Source organism: Oncorhynchus clarkii, chromosome 24, assembly GCF_045791955.1.
Source record: "Oncorhynchus clarkii lewisi isolate Uvic-CL-2024 chromosome 24, UVic_Ocla_1.0, whole genome shotgun sequence".
NCBI lineage: Eukaryota > Metazoa > Chordata > Actinopteri > Salmoniformes > Salmonidae > Oncorhynchus > Oncorhynchus clarkii.
In genome coordinates, this window is record NC_092170.1 from 8096641 (window position 1) to 8119085 (window position 22445).

The 22445-nt window shown below is 42.0% G+C and overlaps 1 protein-coding gene across 1 annotated transcript in view; it reads right to left on the reverse strand.

Annotated features, from left to right (window-relative positions):
- LOC139382842 (G-protein coupled receptor 4-like) overlaps positions 1-22445 on the reverse strand; it is a 28231-nt gene that overhangs the window by 5193 nt on the left and 593 nt on the right. The window lies entirely within an intron of this gene.

Consider the following 22445-nt stretch of genomic DNA (forward strand, 5'->3'; position numbering starts at 1 on the left):
ATTGTTTGCATATGCGAGGGAGGAATCTTAACACTGCAATGTCAACTACAAGATAATGTAGTTGTGATCTATACCTGACCCTGAGACAAACTGGACTTAACATGCTTGATATTGGGTTGACTTTGAAGTTAATCATGCACAGGTCTTTCTATTAATGCTCACCCTGGTGAGTTTACATTTGTACATTATTTGCCTGGGTATATTCATTTTCTGTACTTAGACTGTGTTGACAACTCTTCCTTCATGGCTCAGTGACCACACTGATGATATAATCATACCTGCGCTAGTCTTTTGAAGGTTGTAGGCGTACTGACAACATTCATCAGGTTCAACGTCTTCCAGCAGTTTGCTTTGGCGTACAAGCCTCAGCCTGTATAATATAACTCATCCGAAGGGTGTTTGTTTTTTCCTGTGTCCTCCTACCTGGTCAGTCGAGCCCAGAGGCCTGCCTGGCTGGATGACTCTTGGAATTGTGCCCTGTCTAAACCTGTGCCATATTGGACGTTATGCTAGCCAGTGGTTTGTGAGGGCTTGACATTGTTGCCCACACAGCCTATAGATTCCAGTGGGAGCAGCAGGGAGAACTAGGGGAGCCTGTGCTAACCTGGAACACATTGTGCAACAAAGCGTGGTGTTTGATCAGCTGCCAACTAGGTTTATCGAAGCCCCACCACACAAAGCCCACCACTTTGGTTGTCGCGCCCAGCACCCCCGCACAATGCATTCACCCTTCACTCCCATAAATGTGCTTAGCCCACACTTTTTTCTCACTCCTACAAATGTCATTTCCGTTCAACTGATTTTGGTCTGTAGGTCTTTTGTTTACTTTTGTTTCAGAGATTTCCATTGTCAATGGGGGTATATACGTTGGATGTCTTTCCCTGGGTATACTCAGCTATAGTTTGCATGAGAGTGTGCCCTTATACCATAATACAGTGGGTAACTGAAACTAATTGAAAACATTGATGAATGATGGATCCCAACTTAACTAATTTCACAAAGTCATTGTGAGCAACTACCACGATCTTGGCGCCACCTTTGTGTATAAGTTATCATGACGTCCTAACTCACACCAGAGTGCTGTTGGTCTGTGCCATTGTACCCTGGTAATTGGGGCACATGTAGGTCACCCTCTATAATGAATGAATAATAGACCAGACTTTTCCATAGAACAAGCATAACAGGTCTCAAAGCGTGATTAAGTACAAGTGCTCTAACAAGGAGCTCTAACATTACAGGAACTTCCCAGTGAGTATTTCTGGATGTCTAGCGGTTTAACCATGAGCTAAAGCTGATGGACCTAACGTAGCGAGAAAGCGGTCACTCAGACACAAGACAGTGTGTTCAGGAGAATCGGAAACTAGCTAGCGGTTAGCAAAACAGTCACTTTGACTATGAAACACTGGGAGTATAAGTACTACGACTAACAATTCAACGCATAACACAACACAAGTAAATCCAGGACAAAGGAACCTAGACGCGGTCTTCTTAATCTTAACCCATTAGACTCTATACTGTACCATCATGAACTAGTGATTCTGATATGTACAAAGCCACAGGAAAAACACTAGGATACAGTCTATTGAGATTATTTGGTGAGCTTTGTTGAACTAATCCTTATGCCAATGAAAACAGAGCTTGCACAGCATTGAACTTACTAAACACATAGGCCTTAGTTTGTTTCTTTATTAAATGTAGGTTAGTGGATGTTACGAACCCCTTACTCCCAGCAGTCTGGGGGGGAGGGAAACGAGACCCGTAACACATCTTATGCAAATCACAAAAGTGAAAAGGAACTGTGAGAACTAAAAGAAATCCACAGACAACCTAAACCTACCGTCAAACACTTTAGGTTTATTGTCAAACACACGGTTATGGGGTGTGGGAAAAAAGGGTCTGAGCTGAACGGATCAGTCATCCAAAAAACCCTAAGCCAGTCTTACTGGGTAAAGAACAGCTAGCTAACTAACCAATAAGATACAGTGGGTGGTCCGCCCAGTTCTAACTAGGGTATTTAGACAAAGTTTTCCTATGGGTAATGTATGCCCATGGGCGACTTGGCTTGGTATCCCCTTTTCCCACCAACAAACAAACAGCCATACACCACAGCAATACCTACTCACATGATAACGGACAATATGAGATGTAGGCTCAAAAACAAAAGAGCGATAGCTCCAGCGACAACTGATTGTGTTTCTTTTAAACCAGGGGAAATGGAAAATGAGCAGGTGCGACTTCAGTTTGGTAACTGCCACCTGTGACTAGGGCAGAAGGAGAGAAAACAAACACACAGGATACCTGTATCCGTAACACTCCCACCCTTAAAAGAGCAACCCGATAAGGATTGCGACCAAAGCATTTACAACGAATACTAACAAGTTCAACAAGCAAAGGCAGCCTAACGAGACATACAAAAATCATACATTTTTAAACACGAGACAAAGCATCTGCCAATACATTTTCAGAACCCTTTTTGTGGTGGATCTCCAAATTATAATTCTGTACAATAAGCGCCCAACGCATAAGGCGCTGGTTCTGGTTGTACATCCGGTGGAGAAACACTAAGGGGTTATGATCAGTATATACTATCACTGGTAGGGCACTGGAACCAATATATACTTCAAAGTATTGCAGAGCTAACAACAAAGCTAGAGCTTCTTGTTCGATGGTTGCATAGTTAGCCTGACATTTGTTAAACTTTCGAGAAAAATAACAAACAGGATGATCCACTCCACTCTTGTCCTGCTGCAGTAGAACAGCACCAGCACCTCTGGCTCTAGCATCTACCTCAAGTTTGAACGGTCGTTCAAAATCCAGAGCAGCAAGTACAGGGGTATTACATAAGAGTGCTTTAGCAGTATCAAAAGCTACCTGACAATCAGGGGACCACTCAAATGATCTAGCCGGACTGAGCAAATCGGTCAATGGAGCAGTTACCGCAGAGAAATATTTACAGAAACTACGGCAGTAGCCAACCATCCCTAAAAAGCAGCGTAGCTTTTGTCTGGTGGTAGGTGTGGGGAATGCAGTTATAGCCAAGACCTTGCCATCAACAGGGCGCACCTGTCGATGGCCGACCTCTTTGCCGAGGTAGGTAACCAGGCCTTCCCAAACTCGCATTTTGCCAAGTTCAGGGTTAGAGAAGCAGCTGCTAAACGCTCACATACTACCCCTAGAGAGTTAACATGATCTGACCACTCAGACGAATAAATCACTAGATCATCAAGGTAGGCACTACAATTGGGAACACCAGCTAATACGGAGTTAACCAGTCGTTGGAAAGTGGCTGGTGCATACCGCATCCCAAAAGCCATGACAGAGTATTGCAGGAAGTTGTCTGGGTTTACAAAGGCAGAAATATCAGAAGCTCGTGAGGTTAACGGAACAAGCCAGTAACCTTTTAAGAGGTCTAACTTAGTTACATAAGTAGCAGCAACAACAGTGTCGATACAGTCCAACACATTTGTGCGAGTAGGAACGTAATTAAAGAGACATGGAAAACTGTGTAGTAGCCTCACAATATTGTCGGCCTGTCCGTCTGTTAAATGAACCAGAGAGGGAGAGAGAGAGAGAGACAGCAGCATTCCTGAGTTGGGCAATCTAACGCACTGCTGCTGAGTATTGCACAACTCTAATCCATCTCCATCAACATCATTAATATGACAGCCCACTATCATAGCAGCAGAAGCAGAGGAGACAGCAGTACCTGCTGCTGTTTTTGAACTAACTGGGTGATGGCTCAGGTGTGGTATGCTTTCAACATGTTAACCTCTTGGATCTCTAGGGGCGCTATTTCATTTTTGGATAAAAAACTCGACTATGCATATTATTGACCGTTTTGGAAAGAAAACACTCTGAAGTTTCAGAATCTGCAAAGATATTGTCTGTAAGTGCCCCAGAACTCATTCTACAGGCGAAACCAAGATGATACGTCAACCAGGAAATGAGCAGAATCTCTGAAGCTCTGTTTTCCATTGTCTCCTTATATGGCTGTGATTGTGCAAGGAATGAGCCTACACTTTCTGTCGTTTCCCCAAGGTGTTTGCAGCATTGTGACGTATTTGTAGGCATATCATTGGAAGATTGACCATAAGAGACTACATTTTCCAAGTGTCCGCCTGGTGTCCCTGCGTCGAAATTGGAGCGCAAAGCCAGGTCCAATTATTTTTCCATTTGAGAGCAAGGAGAAACCAGGCTTCCACGAAGGATATATCATCGAAGAGATATGTGGAAAAACACCTTGAGGATTGATTCTAAACCACGTTTGCCATGTTTCAGTCGATATTATGGAGTTAATTTGGAAAAAAGTTCGCGTTTTGAGGGCTGAATTTTTTTTTTTTTTTTTTTTTTTTTGGTAGCCAAATGTGATGTACAAAACGGAGCTATTTCTAATACACAAAGAATCTTTTTGGAAAAACTGAGCATCTGCTATCTAACTGAGAGTCTCCTCATTGAAAACATCAGAAGATCTTCAAAGGTAAGTTATTTTATTTGAAGGCTTTACTTGTTTTTGTGATAGTTGCCTGCTAAATGCTAACGCTAATGCTAACGCTAAATGCTACGCTAGCTAGCTACTGTTACACAAATGATTGTTTTCCTATGGTTGAAAAGCATATTTTGAAAATCTGAGATGACAGTGTTGTTAACAAAAGGCTAAGCTTGAGAGATAGCATATTTATTTCATTTCATTTGCGATTTTCATGAATAGTTAACGTTGCGTTATGGTAATGAGCTTAGGTCTATAAATAGAATCCCGGATCCGGGTTTGGTCGTCGCAACAGGTTAATGTGGCACACACGAGATTGGCGTTTTCTATCAGGAGTTTGAAGCACATAATCAGTTTCACTTAATTTATTTTCAATTATATAAGGACCAGAGAAACAATCTGACAGTGAAGACCCTGGAACATGCAATAACACCAGAACTTGGTCACCCGGCTGTAGTGGACGAGAAACAGCCTGTTTATCATAGTATCTTTTCATACTCCTCTGTGAGGAAGACAGAGCTTCCTTTGCGAGAGCACATGCTTGGTGTAGGCGCTCACGAAAGTGACTAACGTAGTCCAACACATTCTCATCTCTAGCACACAACTCTTGGGACAAAAACTGTTCTTTAAGGACTTTCATTGGTCCTCTCACTGTGTGACTAACCACTAGTTCAGCCGGGTTGAACCCTAGGGACTCCAGTACAGTTTCACGAGCAGCAAACAAAATTAGAGGAACTCCCTCATCCCAATCTTTCTCAGATTCCAAACAATATTTACGTAGCAGAGACTTCAGTGTCTGATGCCAACGTTCAAGCGCACCCTGAGACTCTGGGTGATATGCACTTGACACAGTGCGTAATTGACAAGGATTATAACACCTGCTTGAAGAGTTTTGATAGGAAATTGGTACCCTGATCAGTGTGTACCACCTTAGGTAAACCAAATGTTGTGAAGAATTTCATTAAGGCTTTACTCACTACCGGAGCTGTAACCCTTAGCAGAGGAATGGCCTCGGGGTATCTTGTTGCCATACACATAACTGTTAACAAAAACTGGTTACCCGATTTTGTCTTCGGTAACGGTCCAACACAATCAACCACCACATGTTCAAATGGTTCACCTATGACAGGTATTGGACAAAGAGGAGCAGGAGGAATAACCTGATTTGGTTTTCCTGTTATCTGACATGTGTGGCATGTCCGACAGAACTGAGCCACATCTTGTTTTAAACCTGGCCAAAAGAAATGTCGAAGGACTCGATCATAAGTCTTGGTGATTCCAAAATGACTGGTGATCATGAGCAAGGCATAACACATTTTGTCGAAAGGCTGTAGGAATCACTATTTGGTAAACAGCATTCCAATCTCCGCCCGCGTCAACATGGGATGTCCATTTACGCATGAGGAGATTACCATCAATGAAGTAAACCAATTTCTTCTGCACCTCTTCCCATGAGACAACCCTAGAAAAACATTTAGCAAGTCTGTTGTCAACCTTTTGGTTAGCAATCAGCTGCTCACGAGTGACTGGTAACTGTATTGCATCAGCAATAAGTTCAATATCCTTCGATTCTTCCCTGTGCTGTTTGTCAGAGGGGATCAGCTTCCCAGAGGTAGCACACAACCCATCCTCTTGATCAAAATCTTTGAACAGAACAGTGTTTGACAAATCTATCACGTCACCCACTTGTCGTGCCTGAGCACGAGTGACATCACAAGCGGGGAACACGTGGATAATTCTGTGCCAGCTCATTGGAGAGAGAGCGGTCACTTTTATCCAATACTTCCAATACGGGTACTACCTTTCCTCCAGCAATATCGTTACCCATTATAAAGGTCACACTTTTTACTGGCAACATAGGATGTACCCCCACTCTGAATATTCCACTGATTAACTCAGAGTGTACACTCACAAAGTGCAATGGCACTGGGACAAAACCCATTTCATTACCCTGAACTAACACACTGAAACCACAGTAGGTATTGTCGGAGAAGGGAAGGGCAACACTCAGACAATATAAATGACTGCGCCGCACCAGTATCTCTAAGGATTTTAACCGGACACTGAGACGCTTCGTCATTCGTTAGGGAACACACCCCTCAAAAACGAACGGCTCATAACGGGGACTGAGACTTTCAAAATACATTTACCCTAAGGCACCCGTTTCGTTTCAGACCTCACAACCATACGAATTAGCCCAACACCTGTTGGCAGCTTGGCACGAAGAGGCATCCCTTGTTTGCGTTTTAGCAGGAAGCAATCATTAATCACATGTCCCATCTTATGACAATAGAAACAGGGACGCTCATTTTTCTGGCGTGCTTGATGTACTGCTGACCGAGTAAGGCTACAAGTAGGTAATTCAGTGGCTCTACTCTCAGTATGAGCCGCAAACACTCTTGTGCGTCAACACAAACTCGTCTGCCAACACAGACGCTTCTGACAGGGAGGATACTTTCTGTTCGTTTAGGTAAACTACAATGCGTTCGGGTAAGCAATTTTTAAACTCTTCCAACAAGATTAACTCCCGGAGAGAGTTGAAATCAGTTACCATGCTAGCCGTATGCCATTTATCAAACACATTTCCCTGGTCTCTAGTAAATTCCACATAAGTCTGAGTAGAATACTTTCTATGAGACCTAAATCTGTCGGTATGCCTCAGGAACAAGCTCATAGGCGCAAAGAACAGTAGCTTTGACCACTTCATAATTCAAACTGTCTTCAAGAGGTAGCGCTGACAAACCCTTTTGAGCTTTACCAGTTAATTTACACTGAAGTAATAGGCACCATACGGCTTCAGGCCATTTCAATGCTATGGCTTTAAATTCAAAACACAAAAATAGGAGTCAACCTCTGACTCTTTGAACAAAGGTACCAAAGGTACCAAGGCAATCTGCCTACTAATGTCAAAAGTGTTGGAAGACACAGTGGGTGGTCCGCCCAGTTCTAACTAGGGTATTTAGACAAAGTTTTCCTACGGGTAATGTATGCCCATGGGCAACTTGGCTTGGTATCCCCTTATCCCACCAACAAACAAACAGCCATACACCACAGCAATACATACTAAGATGATAACAGACAATTTGAGATGTAGGCTCAAAAACAAAAGAGCGATAGCTCCAGAGACAACTGATTGGGTTTCTTTTAAACCAAGAGAAAGGGGATGTGATTGGGTAAGGGAAAAGGAGCAGTGTCTTCAGATTGGCGACTGATGACTGCCACCTGTGACTAGGGCAGAAGGAGAGATAACAAATACACCCAGGACACCTGTATCCGTAACAGTGGACCATTAGCTTCAGGTTAGTCAGGAGTCACACAGCTGAAGCACCAGCAGCCTCTATACATTTGTGTGTTATTTCTTTGAAACATATCAGATAACTGTGATTTATTGTTCACAGTTATATCTATTTGACCAACCTTCATACGTTTCATAATGGTGACTTTCGCTCTATAGATTCAACGACATTCGCCATTTTACCGCACATGAACAAGTGCATTTGTGCAATATTCAAACGGCATGTAATACTTAAAACTGCCAGACACGGTTAAGTCTGAAAACCATTTACCATAATATAAGAATTTTAATCTATTTCCAGCTCGGGAGAAATTGTCAGTGTTGCTTGGATTGGGACAGGAAACACAAGGATGTGAGTCTCATTCAGACGGTTCTATCTAACCTGGCGATGGCTGTCCAAGCCGCACCGCAACCACTCAAACTATTCCTTGTCTGATAGAAAAGTAACCCTTTTGGTGAACCCTATGACGAACGGACAATTGAGAAGCTAGGGCCACAATAGACAGTTCATAATCGATTTACATTCCTTTAGCCTATGACATTTTCATAGGGAAACTTTGAGATTGTAATAAACTTCTAAAGAATATATTCTTTGACACAAGTGACATAGTAAATACACTCCAGGTAATATATGCTTCAGCACAGATCTGAGATCAGTTTTTCCTACTCCTTACCTCAATAGTAGTGACGACCTCACACCAGATCAGTGCGGATAAGCAATCTATACCATCACCATACTGACCCAACATTACTTAATATTAGCAATGGTAAGGATGGTTGTTCCCTCCCTGTAACATAACCAGTTGGACAAGTGACATTACCAGTTGGACAGTGTCGCAGGCATTCACAAGTCTGTGTTTTGGACAGGTCGTCCCAGTTGGACGGCCCAGTTGGTCCCAGTTTAATAATGAGCGTAAACACATAGGCCTCCTGATGGCCTCGGCAAGGACCCCTCTCTGTCAACTCTCTGAGGTCGGGTGGGAAAGACCCTGCGTTATCGAATCAGCTGCACAACAATAAACACAGTAGGGATGGTGATCACGAACCTGGCAGTGGTTCAATCAACCACCAGCAATGCCCGGGAGAGAGTGAGGCGCTTCTGTTTCCCCCTCACTTAACGAGAGGGAGAGAGGGAGAGAGAGAAAGAGAGAGAGAGAGAGAGATGGGTCTAAAATTGAGCTGCATGATTATTCATTCATTAGGGCAGATCAGTGAGAGGATACTACGAGAAGGCTTGGCAGGTCTCCTAAACAGACAACAAACAGAGGGGTCAGCTAAGGGTTATTTGTGTTGGACTGAGCACAGGGAAAGGTCAAAGGGATCATGTCGTCTGCAACTCCCTGACTCTGGTCTCTGAAGAACTTGGGACTTTTACTTTGTATTCTAATGGGAATGCATTCATTGGCAGTTCCACAAGTGTGAATAACACATGGGCTCATCAGATAGTTATGATTGTGAGACGATAATTATTCAAATAATCAAAGCACATAAAATATCAATGTTAAAAACAATGTAAAAAAATAAAATAATAAATGTACATTATTCTAGTATGTGTAATTTCATCCCCAAATACATACTTGATTACCCACTGGTTGGGCAGGTGGTCTAGAGGACCTACAAGGTTTGCCACAAAAATAAATTGTATTGAAAAAGTTTTTTAAGGACTAAATTGCTAATCTTCTCCCTTTCCTGAAAATCCCACCCCTGTTAATTAATTGACAGGCCTGAAACCCTATCAACCCTGTGACTCACATATATCCTGCTCCACCCCTGACAATCCCACCCACAGTGATAGATGTGGCCACTGTCTGTAACTTATTTAGAATTCAAGGCACACTTAACTTCTCTCAGCAGCATACACATTTGATGCCACAAGAGTAGAAATGGCTTAATTGGTCGATATTACTTACCAAGCCAAGCAGAGTTGTTTCATCGAGATACAAATATCAAAAAAACTAATCAAATCAAACATTTCCCGTGCATACAGGCACAGCTACTGGGCATGCAGTTTCCTGTAAATGTGCAGCCTTTGGTAGGCTGATGGAAGGGCAAGCCACACTGAGGCAGAGGCTGTGATACAGAAAAGCAGACACGATGGTTCATACAGGCAACGTGAAAGGATCCAATTAATTTGCTTGGGGCGCACGCAGCTAAAATGATATGCGACAACACCCTGAGTGCATCGGACATTAAACAACGATACAAATGTAACTACAGCACACGAGTGCTTTCTAACTGCACGGAAGCAAAACAGTGTCGTGCGGGAGTGAAGCAAAAACTTTAGAGGGGTCAAAACATCTTGAGAAGACGGGGGAGGGAGTGCAAAATGCAATCTGTTAATTATTATATCATATATACAACATTTGAATACATACTAGCTCAAAACATTACAAATCATTGAAAATGACAAATTACCGAATGGATGTTCATTTTCTGGTAAAAAAAAGAAGAGGGTGTAACAAAAACCCAATTTTTCACCCAACATGATGTGGACCCAACACGAAAAATACATTGAATTTTAAGTAAGTCATCAACCAGTATTGTTTTCATCTCATTTCAACCAGCGTTGTAAACATTGAAATTAGGGTACAACCTCAGCTTAAATAGACTTAACCGGTTGTTATATCAATCTAATTTCAACATAATCATCAGAACAATGTATACATTTAAATTTCAATGAAAATCCCACAGAAATGTACAAAATATTTTCATCCTACTGTATATTCAATATAGCCTATATTGGGGTGTTTGAGATTATGTTGAACTTTGAATAACATTGAATAGTTAAAAGTAACTCCTCTAACTCAAATAAAATATGTCTAATCAAATATGATATTCTACATACTGTCAACCACCCCAATATACACAGAGTATACCAAACATTCAGAAACCCTTTCTAATATTGAGTTCCCCCCTACACCTTTGCCCTCAGAACAGCCTAAATTCGTTGGGGCATGGACTGGACTCTACAAGGTGTCAAAAGCGTTCCACAGGGATGTTGGCCCATGTTGACTCCAATGCTTCCGACAGTTGTGTTAAGTTGGCGGCTGGATGTCCGTTGGGTGGTGGACCATTTTTGATACACACAGGAAACTTGAGTGAGAAAAACCCAGCAGCGTTGCAGTTCTTGACACTAACCGGTGCACCTGGCACCTACTAGCATACCCCGTTCAAAGGCACTTAAATATTTTGTCATGCCCATTCACCCTCTGAATGACACACATACACAATCCATGTCTCAATTGTCTCAAGGCTTAGAAATCCTTCTTTAAATTGTCTCCTCCCCTTCATCTTCACTGATAGAAGTGGGTTTAACAAGTGACATCAATAAGGGATCATAGTTTTCACCTGGATTCAACTGGTCAGTCTATGTAATCAAAGAGCAGGTGGTCTTAATGTTTTGTATACTCAGTGTATATTGAATATAGGATGAAACAGAAAAGAAAAAAGTTACGTTTCTATGTGGAATTTTCAACGCAATTTCAACGTATACATAGTTCTGATGATTATGTTGAAATTAGATTGATGTAACAACATGTTAGTCCGGTTAAGTCAATGTTTCTAAGTTGACATTTTAACCTAATTTCAATGTTTACAACGCTGGTTGAAATGAGATGAAAACAGTGCTGGATGATATGGCTTTTTTTCTAATCCCAATGTATTTTCCACGTCGATTCCACGTCACAATTACGTCGACAAATTACGCTGAAACAACGTGTGTGCCTTGTGGGTAGGAAATGGGTAGGAAGTGGGTAGGAAATGACGTGACATAACTCAAGCTAGCAGCTGCCGCTGACATAATAACTGGGGGAGTGGAAAAATAATATCTAACCAACAGAATACAGACGCTGCCACTCATACGTCTAGCTATGAATCACACATCTTTTTCATCAAAAGAAATGAAAGTCGAAAGATAAGAATCTTCTTTAGAGGGATTTACTTGCCTCACTGATTCTAAACCCACAGGATGCAGCTGTACACTAGGGCTACACATGGCCATCTCAAGTCCAGCTGCCATTGGAAATAGTTATTGTGACATCACAACATACAGTATACTGTACAAGATGAAACCCTGATGAGGGTAGCATAGCTGTCAAACTGTTGGTATCTATTACATGTGTTGCTTAGGAGCCATCAGAGTGCGTGGGTGTTATTTTCTTAATGTACTGTACCATAACACAGCAATGCTCAGAAAGTTTTGGCCTGCCTGGTGACATCATCAGGGGGTAAACTATAACATTTGATTTGATTTGAAATGAGTTAATAGACCAATAAGAGAGTTCCAAACCTCTCTGCCAATAACATAGAGTTTTCAGTTTCCCCTCCCCACTCAGACCACTCCCAGACAGTCCTAGCAAAATTCTTGCTTCAGAAATTGCTCTTCGCTAAGAAGCTATTTCAGTTCATTTTTTTAAAACATTTTTTAATTGAAAACAATCACAGTAAAGTACTTAATTGTTAGCCAGAATGTTTTAATATATTTCATTGTTTTTTTTAGACAAATGGAGGCTACATTTTAATTGGATTTAACCAGGCAAGTCAGTTTAGAACAAACTCTTACTTACAATGACGGGGAAACATATAGAGAGGAAGGACTGAGACGGGATTCATACCCACGTCGCCAGTGGTGTACTGTCTAGAGGGCTAACCACTAGGGCAGACTCAGGCACAAAAGCATTCCTTTCTGAACGTATAGTACTCATCAGAGTACATTACACGGCCAAACAAAACCGCAACGGTGGTAACAGAGTCATGACCAACAAATAGGTGGCACAACAAGCAATCCAAACTTAGTACGGTGGGCAAGAGATAGTTATCATAATTATCATCACTCACTCTGACCGCACTGTCTTTAAGTATGAGTCGTTGAATGTCATAAGACCAAAGCTTTGTGTGTGCGTGTGTGTGTGTGTGTGTGCGTGCTTGTGTGCGTGTGTGTGTGTTTGTCATTTCTATCAAAGATGAGGTGGTTGCTGAAAATATCAAGATAAAAAGTGCCCCAAACCCAACCAGGAGCAAGAAAATTCAATTTAGCGAGGAACAGCGAGAGGGAGATGGATAAGAGGCGCTAAAACCAGGTCAGGAACACATTCATTACCCAGTCTCTACTCTTCTGACAAAAACAATGCTCTACTTTACAGAGGCTGGCTTTTTGATCGTGGTCTCATCTGTTTCTTTCTGTTTCATCCGACTCACTGATCAGCTGAAACGTGGGCTCGATAGGGTCGTCAAAAATACGTCTTTCATGTGCATGAGATCCTGTTTCTATTATAAGATCATAGGAAGCAACATGTTAGCTGCTCAACAGACACCCTGGTTTCAGTTCCTATTTCATAGATGTAGTGCAGCTCAGAATGGGCGTTGGAGGCATGACGACACAGTAGACCATTACAGCCTTGCTAACCATAGGGGTAGTCGAGGTGTCAGGGCAGTTATCACCGTCTAGACTATGTGGTGTGCTCAGTCGTCGACATGCACCTAGCTCCCTAATTAGGATTATGTCGGGATTTTGTCTTGGTAAAGGTCATAAGAGCAAACATACACATCTCCCATGCAGAGGACACACACACAAACTTAGTTCACCATATGTCACACTTTGGCTCACCTAGGTTACTACAGTACCTATGAAACACAATGATATATATAGATATATATATATATATATATATATATACAGTGGGGAGAACAAGTATTTGATACACTGCCAATTTTGCAGGTTTTCCTACTTACAAAGCATGTAGAGGTCTGTAATTTTTATCATAGGTACACTTCAACTGTGAGAGACGGAATCTAAAACAAAAATCCAGAAAATCACATTGTATGATTTTTAAGAAATTAATTTGCATTTTATTGCATGACATAAGTATTTGATACATCAGAAAAGCAGAACAAAAATTTTGGTACAGAAACCTTTGTTTGCAATTACAGAGATCATACGTTTCCTGTAGTTCTTGACCAGGTTTGCACACCTAGATTCCGTCTCTCACAGTTTAAGTGTACCTATGATAAAAATTACAGACCTCTACATGCTTTGTAAGTAGGAAAACCTGCAAAATCGGCAGTGTATCAAATACTTGTTCTCGCCACTGTATATTATTATGACTTTTTCTGCCCAATTTCGTGATATCCAAGTGGTAGTTAAGATCCTGTCTAATCGCTGCAACTCTCCAATAGAGTCGGGAGAGACAAAGGTCGAGAGTCATGTGTCCTCCGAAACACGACCTGCCAAGCCGCACTGCTTCTTAAAACACTGCTTGCTTAAACGGAAGCCAGCCACACCAATGTGTGCTACTGTTTATTATCTATCCTGTTGATTGTACATATCTACCTCAATTACCTCGTACCCCTGCACATCAACTTGGTACTGGTACCCTGTGTATACAGCCATGTTATCATTACTCATTGAGTATTTACATTTGAAGTTGGAAGTTTACATACCCTTATGTTGGAGTCATTAAAACCCGTTTTTCAACCACTCCACACATTTCTTGTTAACAAACTATCGTTTTGGCAAGTCGGTTAGGACATCTACTTTGTGAATGACACAAGTCATTTTTCAAAAAATTGCTTATAATTGCTTAATTCACTTATAATTCACTGTATCACAATTCCAGTGGGTCAAAAGTTGACATGCACTAAGCTGACTGTGACTTTAAACAGCTTGGAAAATTCCAGAAAATGATATCATGGCTTTAGAAGCCTCTGATCGGCTAACTGACATAATTTGAGTCAATTGGAGGTGTACCTGTGGATTTATTTCAAGGCCTACCTTCAAACTCATTGTCTCTTTGCTTGACATCATGGAAAAATCAAAATAAATCAGCCAAGACCTCAGAAAAAAAATTGTTGATCTCCACAAGTCTGGTTCATCCTTGGGAGCAATTTTCAAACGCCTAAAGGTACCACCTTCATCTGTACAAGCAATAGTACGCAAGTATAAACACCATGGGACCAGGCAGCCGTCATACCGCTCAGGAAGGAGACGCGTTCTGTCTCCTAGAGATGAACGTACTTTGGTGCGAAAAGTGCAAATCAATCCCAGAACAACATCAAAGGACCTTGTGAAGATGCTGGAGGAAACAGGTACAAAAGTATCTATATTCACAGTAAAACGAGTCCTATATCAACATAACCTGAAAGGCTGCTCAGAAAGGAAAAAGCCACTGCTCCAAAACCGCCATACAAAAGCCAGACTATGGTTTGCAACTGCACATGGGGACAAAGATCATACTTTTTGGAAAAATGTCCTCTGGTCTGATGAAGCAAAAATATAATTGTTTGGCCATAATGACCATCGCTATGTTTGGAGGAAAAAGGGGGAGGCTTGCAAGCCGAAGAACATCATCCCAACCATGATGCACGGGGGTGGCAGCATCATGTTGTGGAAGTGCTTTGCTGCAGGAAGGACTGGTGAACTTCACAAAATAGATAGCATCATGAGGCAGGAAAATTATGTGGATATATTGAAGCAACATCTCAAGACATCAGCAAAGTCAAGGTATTGGAGTGGCCATCACAAAGCCCTGATCTCAATCCTATAGAAATTTGTGGGCAGAACTGAAAAAGCGTGTGCGAGCAAGGAGGCCTACAAACCTGACTCAGTTACACCAGCTCTGTCAGCAAGAATTAGCCAAAATTCACCCAACTTATTGTGGGAAGCCCCTGGAAGGCTACCCGAAACGTTCTATCATTTCTCTACTATCTCGAACGCTGACCTGTGTTTGGATGGTGGCCATCTGTTCTTTCATACCATGACAAAGTCTGTCAATTTAAAGTGACCGACACATTGTTAAATAAAGGTTTAATAAGAGGTCAGCTACCCATTCATCCCATTCCACAGACATTATGATCTGAAATACTGTACTGTCCATGAGATGAAGGGCAAGTTCAGCTGCCATCCCCCTTGGCCCCCATGTTTGCAGTGCAAACCATTGCAGCACAGTGTCCTTAGCTCCCTGCATCACCCCTGTGACTTAATACAGCCTGTGACTGATGAGGGGGAGCCCAGCCCGTGTGCGGTGTCGGCTGCAGCAACCTTCACTTGGCCCTAAGCAGAGAGCAGGTATTTAATCCTGGCCTAGCAGGCTGCTCATTTCACGCTCGGCTGGAGAGCCAACGTCGGGTCTCTATAAAGCCCTGGGCAGGCTTCCTGCAGAGAAAATTAATGACTTCAATAAAAATGCCGCATTTTCCATTCAAATTCCCACCGGAGGGTTTTATTGGCTGAGCCTTAATTTGGTCCAATCAGCTTGTTGTGCCGGAAATGAATTATTGCGTGTTGGACTGTGGCCACACTCTGAGCTGCAGACCCTTTGAGGTTCTTACAAGACAACTGACATATCACCCTTTCCTCTCTCTGAGGTAGGATGCCAAAGATCCCACAGAAGAATCTGTGGGATTTTTGTAAACGCCAGCACTTTATGAGTTTGAGTAATCACAGCTGAAAGCTGCTTTTGTTTGAGTCTGAATTCAGGCTTTGAAATCCTCCCTGAGCCAAAGTCCCACTAGTAACTGTTATCAGCCTGCTGGTTGACAGGCTTGAAATGGTAGCAGACACAGAGTACACAGTGGAAGAATGCCACTGACACTTCCTAGACAAATAAAACGGCTGCCTGCAAGAGGAAATACATGGTGGTACTACAAGGCGAATGCCAGAGTGCAAATAGATCACTTCGATGAAGAGAGGACTGGCTCTGGGGGTATGGGTGCCGCCGGGGATTTGTCAGTCCCTGTGTACCTTCCTGTTCTGTCAAACTTAGTTTAGTTTAGTTATTAGTACTATCCTGGGGGAAACAAGCAGCATGTCATGAGGTCATAAAAGGTCAAACCAAACTAAATTATTGGAGATCAAAGCTCTAATTCATACTGTTTGTGTAAAGTCCTTTCTCATAATGCTGGTGACCAGGGCCAGGCATTCAGGCGGCTGGATAGAGAATGAAACCTAATGAGACATGACCGTAATACACAGACTATGGTGCTGTTGTGGGTTGATGAGCACGGTGCTCCCTAGTTCATGTGTGTGTGTTGTCTGCGTGTACATTAGTAACCCGCTGTGTGATCCCCATGGGAGCTCTTAACCAGAATGAGCTTTATATTACCAAAAAGGAAGTGCGGGACAGGTGCCCAAATTAACCAAACATTACTTGATTAACGGTCAAGAATACAAGTCCCCAACAAGCTTTCCTCTGTCCTCACAGTGAGAAAATAGGGGTGAGAAAGGACACATTTTGTTTACTGTTTAAAAAGGTGGAAAGAGGCCTAGCCGACCATAAAAGGTTTATGTGAAGTGCCAGAGAATCTGAGGCAGTACTAACTCAAGTTGGCATGTTTTGCTATGTGTGTTTTTCCCATCTTTTGTTTAAAACACCACTCAAAGTCAGGAAATCCTCCAGTTTACAAGCAGCGTTCCCCATGCCAGTGAATATGAAAGAAAAACAACCTCTTGACAGGAAGGATAGTCCGCAGCCCCTTTAGAAATGGTCCCTCAATTTGATTTTTTTTTAGATAGATTAGATATTTTCCACCATCATTTTTCACCCAAACGAAACCAACCCTTTTGCTATGCCAATCCATTGCCCCTCACATTCACCATACAAATCATGTTTGTCACAACAGCACTCATGGACAAAGTACCCTGGATCTATGACTGCACTTTCCAAACCACGGAAGAAGAAATCTTCCTCCTCTAACCCCGAGGCTTTCTTCCCATATGATATTTCATCCACATGCACTTACATTTTCAGAGTGCTGTGTAATCGATGGCCTGCAGATTAGGCAAAGTGCTGGTAGCAGGTGCACACGGAGTGCAGACGACTCGGAGGCTTGTATTCCCTCTCTGATGTCTTTGTGAAAGTGCTGCCAACCTGACGCCATCTCGAAATGCTTGTTGTCTATGAAGTCACCATCCGTGTTTCTGTAAACACAATGTATTCTGTCACAGCGTTCCTCTCTTGTGAAGCTGCTTCTTTGTTCTAGCGGGTCATTGGAGACACGTGTTTAAATCTTTACACAAAGGTGTACAGAGACACGGTCAAAGAGGTTTTGAAATATCTGTTAGTATGGTTTCTTACATGGTAATCCCGTTTACATAACACATCTGAGACACTGAGACAGACTGTACAGTTCAATCAATCCCAACTAGGGATGCAAATTTCGGTCAACTAGCCAACCCTCATTAACCGGTCAACAAACGGTAAACAACTTTCCAAACAGTAAAATGATGTGACCAACAGAAAATACTATGCATGCTTTCAGGCCCACAGGGAAGGGGTGGTATGGTATGGGGAGGGTTTTCTCTGGGTCGCCAGGAGGAGGGAGGGAGTGAGGATGTAAAAACATCCACGGTTGACAAGCAACCTTGAATGTTTATGGGAGTGGGGGGGGGGGTCTTAGGGGATAAGTGGTGGTGGGGCGGGTGAGCAGATAGAGATATGGGGGAGTGGGGAATGACAACCAACCTGTTGCTAGGCAGGGTGGGAGGGGGGGGGCAAGTAATTTTCAAACATTTCCCAAAATGCAATTCACAGGAAAACACTGTTCTAAACAGTGAACCTAATGCGAGCGATTCCATTTGTGACAGAGATGAAAATCTCAGTTTGAAACTTACAAAAATGGGGATTCTAAAAACTAACATGGCTAGGATTGTGCCTTTGGCTTCTGGACAACGAAAGAAAGTTGATATGAAAACCAATAGAACAGTAGAGAAACGATGGTTAATGGCATGAAGGTTGGATTTTCACTAGGCTACTTTGAAGTAAGGTAAGAAATGCCTCATTATTTGAAGTAAAGTAAAACGTTCAGGTTTCAAACAATTATACTGCGTCAAGCTCATGTGGCAAAGTGGTGGGTGACCCGCTGATAGCCGCCTACTGTTGACTATAGCCTATGCAGTCGAATGACAAATGGGATGCGTGCTTAAATTACAAGCACCTCTTAAATCGTGGCCATCAAAACAGTTTTTAACACGCAATTGCATTTAGAATAGTTATTTGTTGCGCAATGCACAATGACTGGGCTTATAAAAACACGTGTCACTCCAATACCAGCGGACAGGTAATAGGCTATTCTTCTCCTCAAACTAGGCTCTGTACAGTATGTATGCTGTATGTATGCTGTGTGCGTGTGATAAATAAGATACATGACGACTAACTAAAATACCATTTAGTGGCCAATTTAATGCCACTAAATCATGCAAATGCACCTATAAACCGATAAGCATGAGCGGTCAAGCGTATTTTGGGGCCGATTAACGGTTAACCGTTAACACCCCTAATCCCAATGTTAATAGAGTCAGTTCAGCATGAATTACTTTTCTGAACAGAGCAAGCTGAAATGGAATAAACCCCTACCAAGGTACTAAACCTGGGATGTCAGAAACAGCAGCAAAGGTCATTAAGCCTGAAAACCAGAATGAAACATTTGAAATTCTATAATATGAAAAATCGGACTTAAAAATGTAAATAAGGCATGGTATTGGTCACAGCTGTCACAAAGCAAAACTAAAAAAAACAGATGGGCATAAGGAGGCTAGTCCTTTAATATTTGAATATACAAATCTTTTTTTTGTTGCTTTACTAAAAGAACACAAACAAGCATGGGAGATGTAACTAGATGGATTGTTTCAATGTAAATTCCGGTTAGCTTTATGAGGGATGGTGATATGCCTGAACAATGGGAAGATGTTTTCCCTCTAAAGCATTTGGAGCTTTTACAGTAGCATATGTGACTCACCACCTGGAATCGGTCTTATGTAGCAACTTTGTGTTTTTTTTTTACATTGGATAAAAGTAGAGACTCAGCACTACAAAATGGTATATCATACACTATATTTTTGAGGAACAATGGGAAAGCAATTCTGCTTTGAAAGTTGATAGACTTGTAAACTCACTTTTGAAAAAATGGCCTTTGAATGTTTTGGTATCTAGTGAAGAGCTCTTCTTTGTCTACACCCATTCAGCATCGTTCACACCCTCTTAAGCTTTAGCCCTACCCGTCTCATTCAGTGTTCAGAGTGCACGCTTGACGCTCTGGCCTTCCACAAGAGACCTGAAAACACGTCAAAAGCCTTTTCATGGCATATTCTCAGTGGAACGTCTACCTCAGTGGCCTGCACAACAAATTAGAGACTACAGTCAAATGACAACACTTAAGCAGGCAATCCAGCTCTGCCTGGAAAACCATATTCAATTAGACCAAGCTGTGGTTGGGCCGGCGGAGGCTCCCCGCTCGTTATTTGGTGATAACTACTTCACTTGTCAAGCTATTACATTTCTGCACTGTGCAGAAATCATTCCGCAATTTCCTGGTTTCTAAAATTTGAATAGTTCACCTAATATCAGTTTATGTGACAAAACAAGAAAGTATAGTGTAGAGAAGCGGGGCAGCAGGGTAGCCTAGTGGTTAGAGCATTGGACTAGTAACCGGAAGGTTGCAAGTTCAAATCCCCGAGCTGACGAGTTACAAAATAAGAATTTGTTCTTAACTGACTTGCCTAGTTAAATAAAGATAATAATAATTGTACCATCTAAACTGCTGTGAAATATATTTTCCATAACTACAAATATTGTATTTTCAGCTGGTGTACAAAAGTAAAAGTCGCAAAAATTAAAGCATAGAAATAGCACACATAGAACAGCTCTACCACTTCTTAGACTCACTTTCCATGACAATGACAGATCTATTACCTGAACATGTTCAGGTCACCCAAAAAGTTACATATTGCAGCTTTAAGTGTCCATGCTTATCACACGTCCCCCTTGTGAGACTGTGAGCAATCAAGTGGCTCTAGCTTGGCTAGAATAAACATCTGAGCGCTTCCCCCTTCTCTGAGGACCCAGCCCCAGAGAGAAAGGCCTGCAAGCAGGCAGGCAGAGGCAGGAGGACTAGCTACTGAATGAACCCTCATAAGTGGTTGACCTGGAAGAGATCAACCACCAGTCATTGTGTGTGGACATGATTTAATATGATGCCATGAAAACACAGTCAATGAGGCGGTAAAACCCTCCCTAGCTCCGTTTCAGTGGGTACAGTGCACTACAGTAGGTACAGTGCCAGCATACAACCCAATACAAAGTGAGTGCATAAGGAGAGTACTGTACTCTAACGCATCAAGTTAAAGGGACAGCATTTTTAGATATTTAGATATTTGTTTCCAGTCTATGGACAAGGAGTGACTGTAACATTGATCCCACAATGCTCATGCTGCTCATTGTTTGCAGTGGCTAGTGTAGCTAAACCAAAGTGTGGATTGCAGACATTTGTTGTCCATACACCACTTTCAAGGTGAGGAAACTAATGTAAAAAATAAAATAAAAAAATCTAAATTGCTGATCTATCCCTTTTTAAACTGGGATTTGAAAGGACGTAAAAGATTAAACGTATTGGGTATTGGGGAGAGTATCAGTGGCGTGTATTCATGGTTGCCAAGGGAAGCCAGGCTTCCCCAAAAACTTGTTTTATTAAATAATTTAGCGTTCGTCTCTCTGTGTTTCATAATTGTCCTTCAATTTGCAAGAGGCTGAATGTATCTCACAGGGGAAAGCATCTGAGCGAGCAAAACAGCATCCCTCTGTCTCTGTAGCCCATCTATCTGATGCTGTCTGGTCAAAAATAGTATAATATTGTTGCCGCCCGTAGCACTGAATGCAAGGGAAGCCAGCCAGCAATTTGGCCTCCCTTGATAAGAAAATGATACAATAATAGCCAATCAGCGCTGAGCTAAACTGAGTGAGCTCAACTGTGAATGGTCCTGTTGCATCAATTAACAGTGCCAGTTTGGATTTGGTTTTACACCAATCACATCACATCAAAAGCCAAACGTTATTGACAGAAAAAAAACTTTTGTTGTTGCATCTCGATATGTTATTGTCTTCCAGTGGGCACATACACATCTAGCAAACCAATGTTGTGAGTTTGAATCTCATAACGGACAAATTTAGCATTGTAGCTAATTAGCAACTTTTCAACAACTTACTACTTTTAGCTACAAATAATACGAATTGTAATTCGTAACATATCATACGGAATGGGTGATGGACATCCACAAATGAATACATACCATACGAAATGTAACATATCATACAAAATAATACGAAATGCTCTGAGACCAGGTTGCAGATAGCGTCGGGTAACTTAACTGTATGCTTTGTGGACTCCACCAGACAGATGTTGCTCTCTGTTTTTGTGATGAAACAAAGGTGTGGCTTATGAACTAACAGGTTCTCGAGCAAAGAACGCACATATCACAACACGTAGGGTGTAATATGGCTTTTTTATGGCTTGGCTTCCCCACTGATTTTACCCACGCATCGCTACTGGATAGTATATACCTGTAAAGGCCTAGAATGTTTGAATAAATGGCTTATAAAAGCACTGGAAGTGAGCAGCAGCAGTTAATTGCAGCGGTTTGGTAAGACGACACCGTCTAAAAGCCAGGGTAAATAATTCCAGAGCTTTTAGCAAACCACACTGTGAGTCTTGAAGGTCAGTAGCTCACTCCGTTAAAGGGTAATCGTTTCTCCTTGTTCAGAAATGGGCATTAGTTGAATACAATACAGAGTTTTTAATCGGTGAGATTCTGCTGTAAATACTACAACCATCAATGCAGCCAATGAGCAGTTTGAAAGAGGAACAGACGTTACATTGTGCCGAATGTTTACAGAAAAG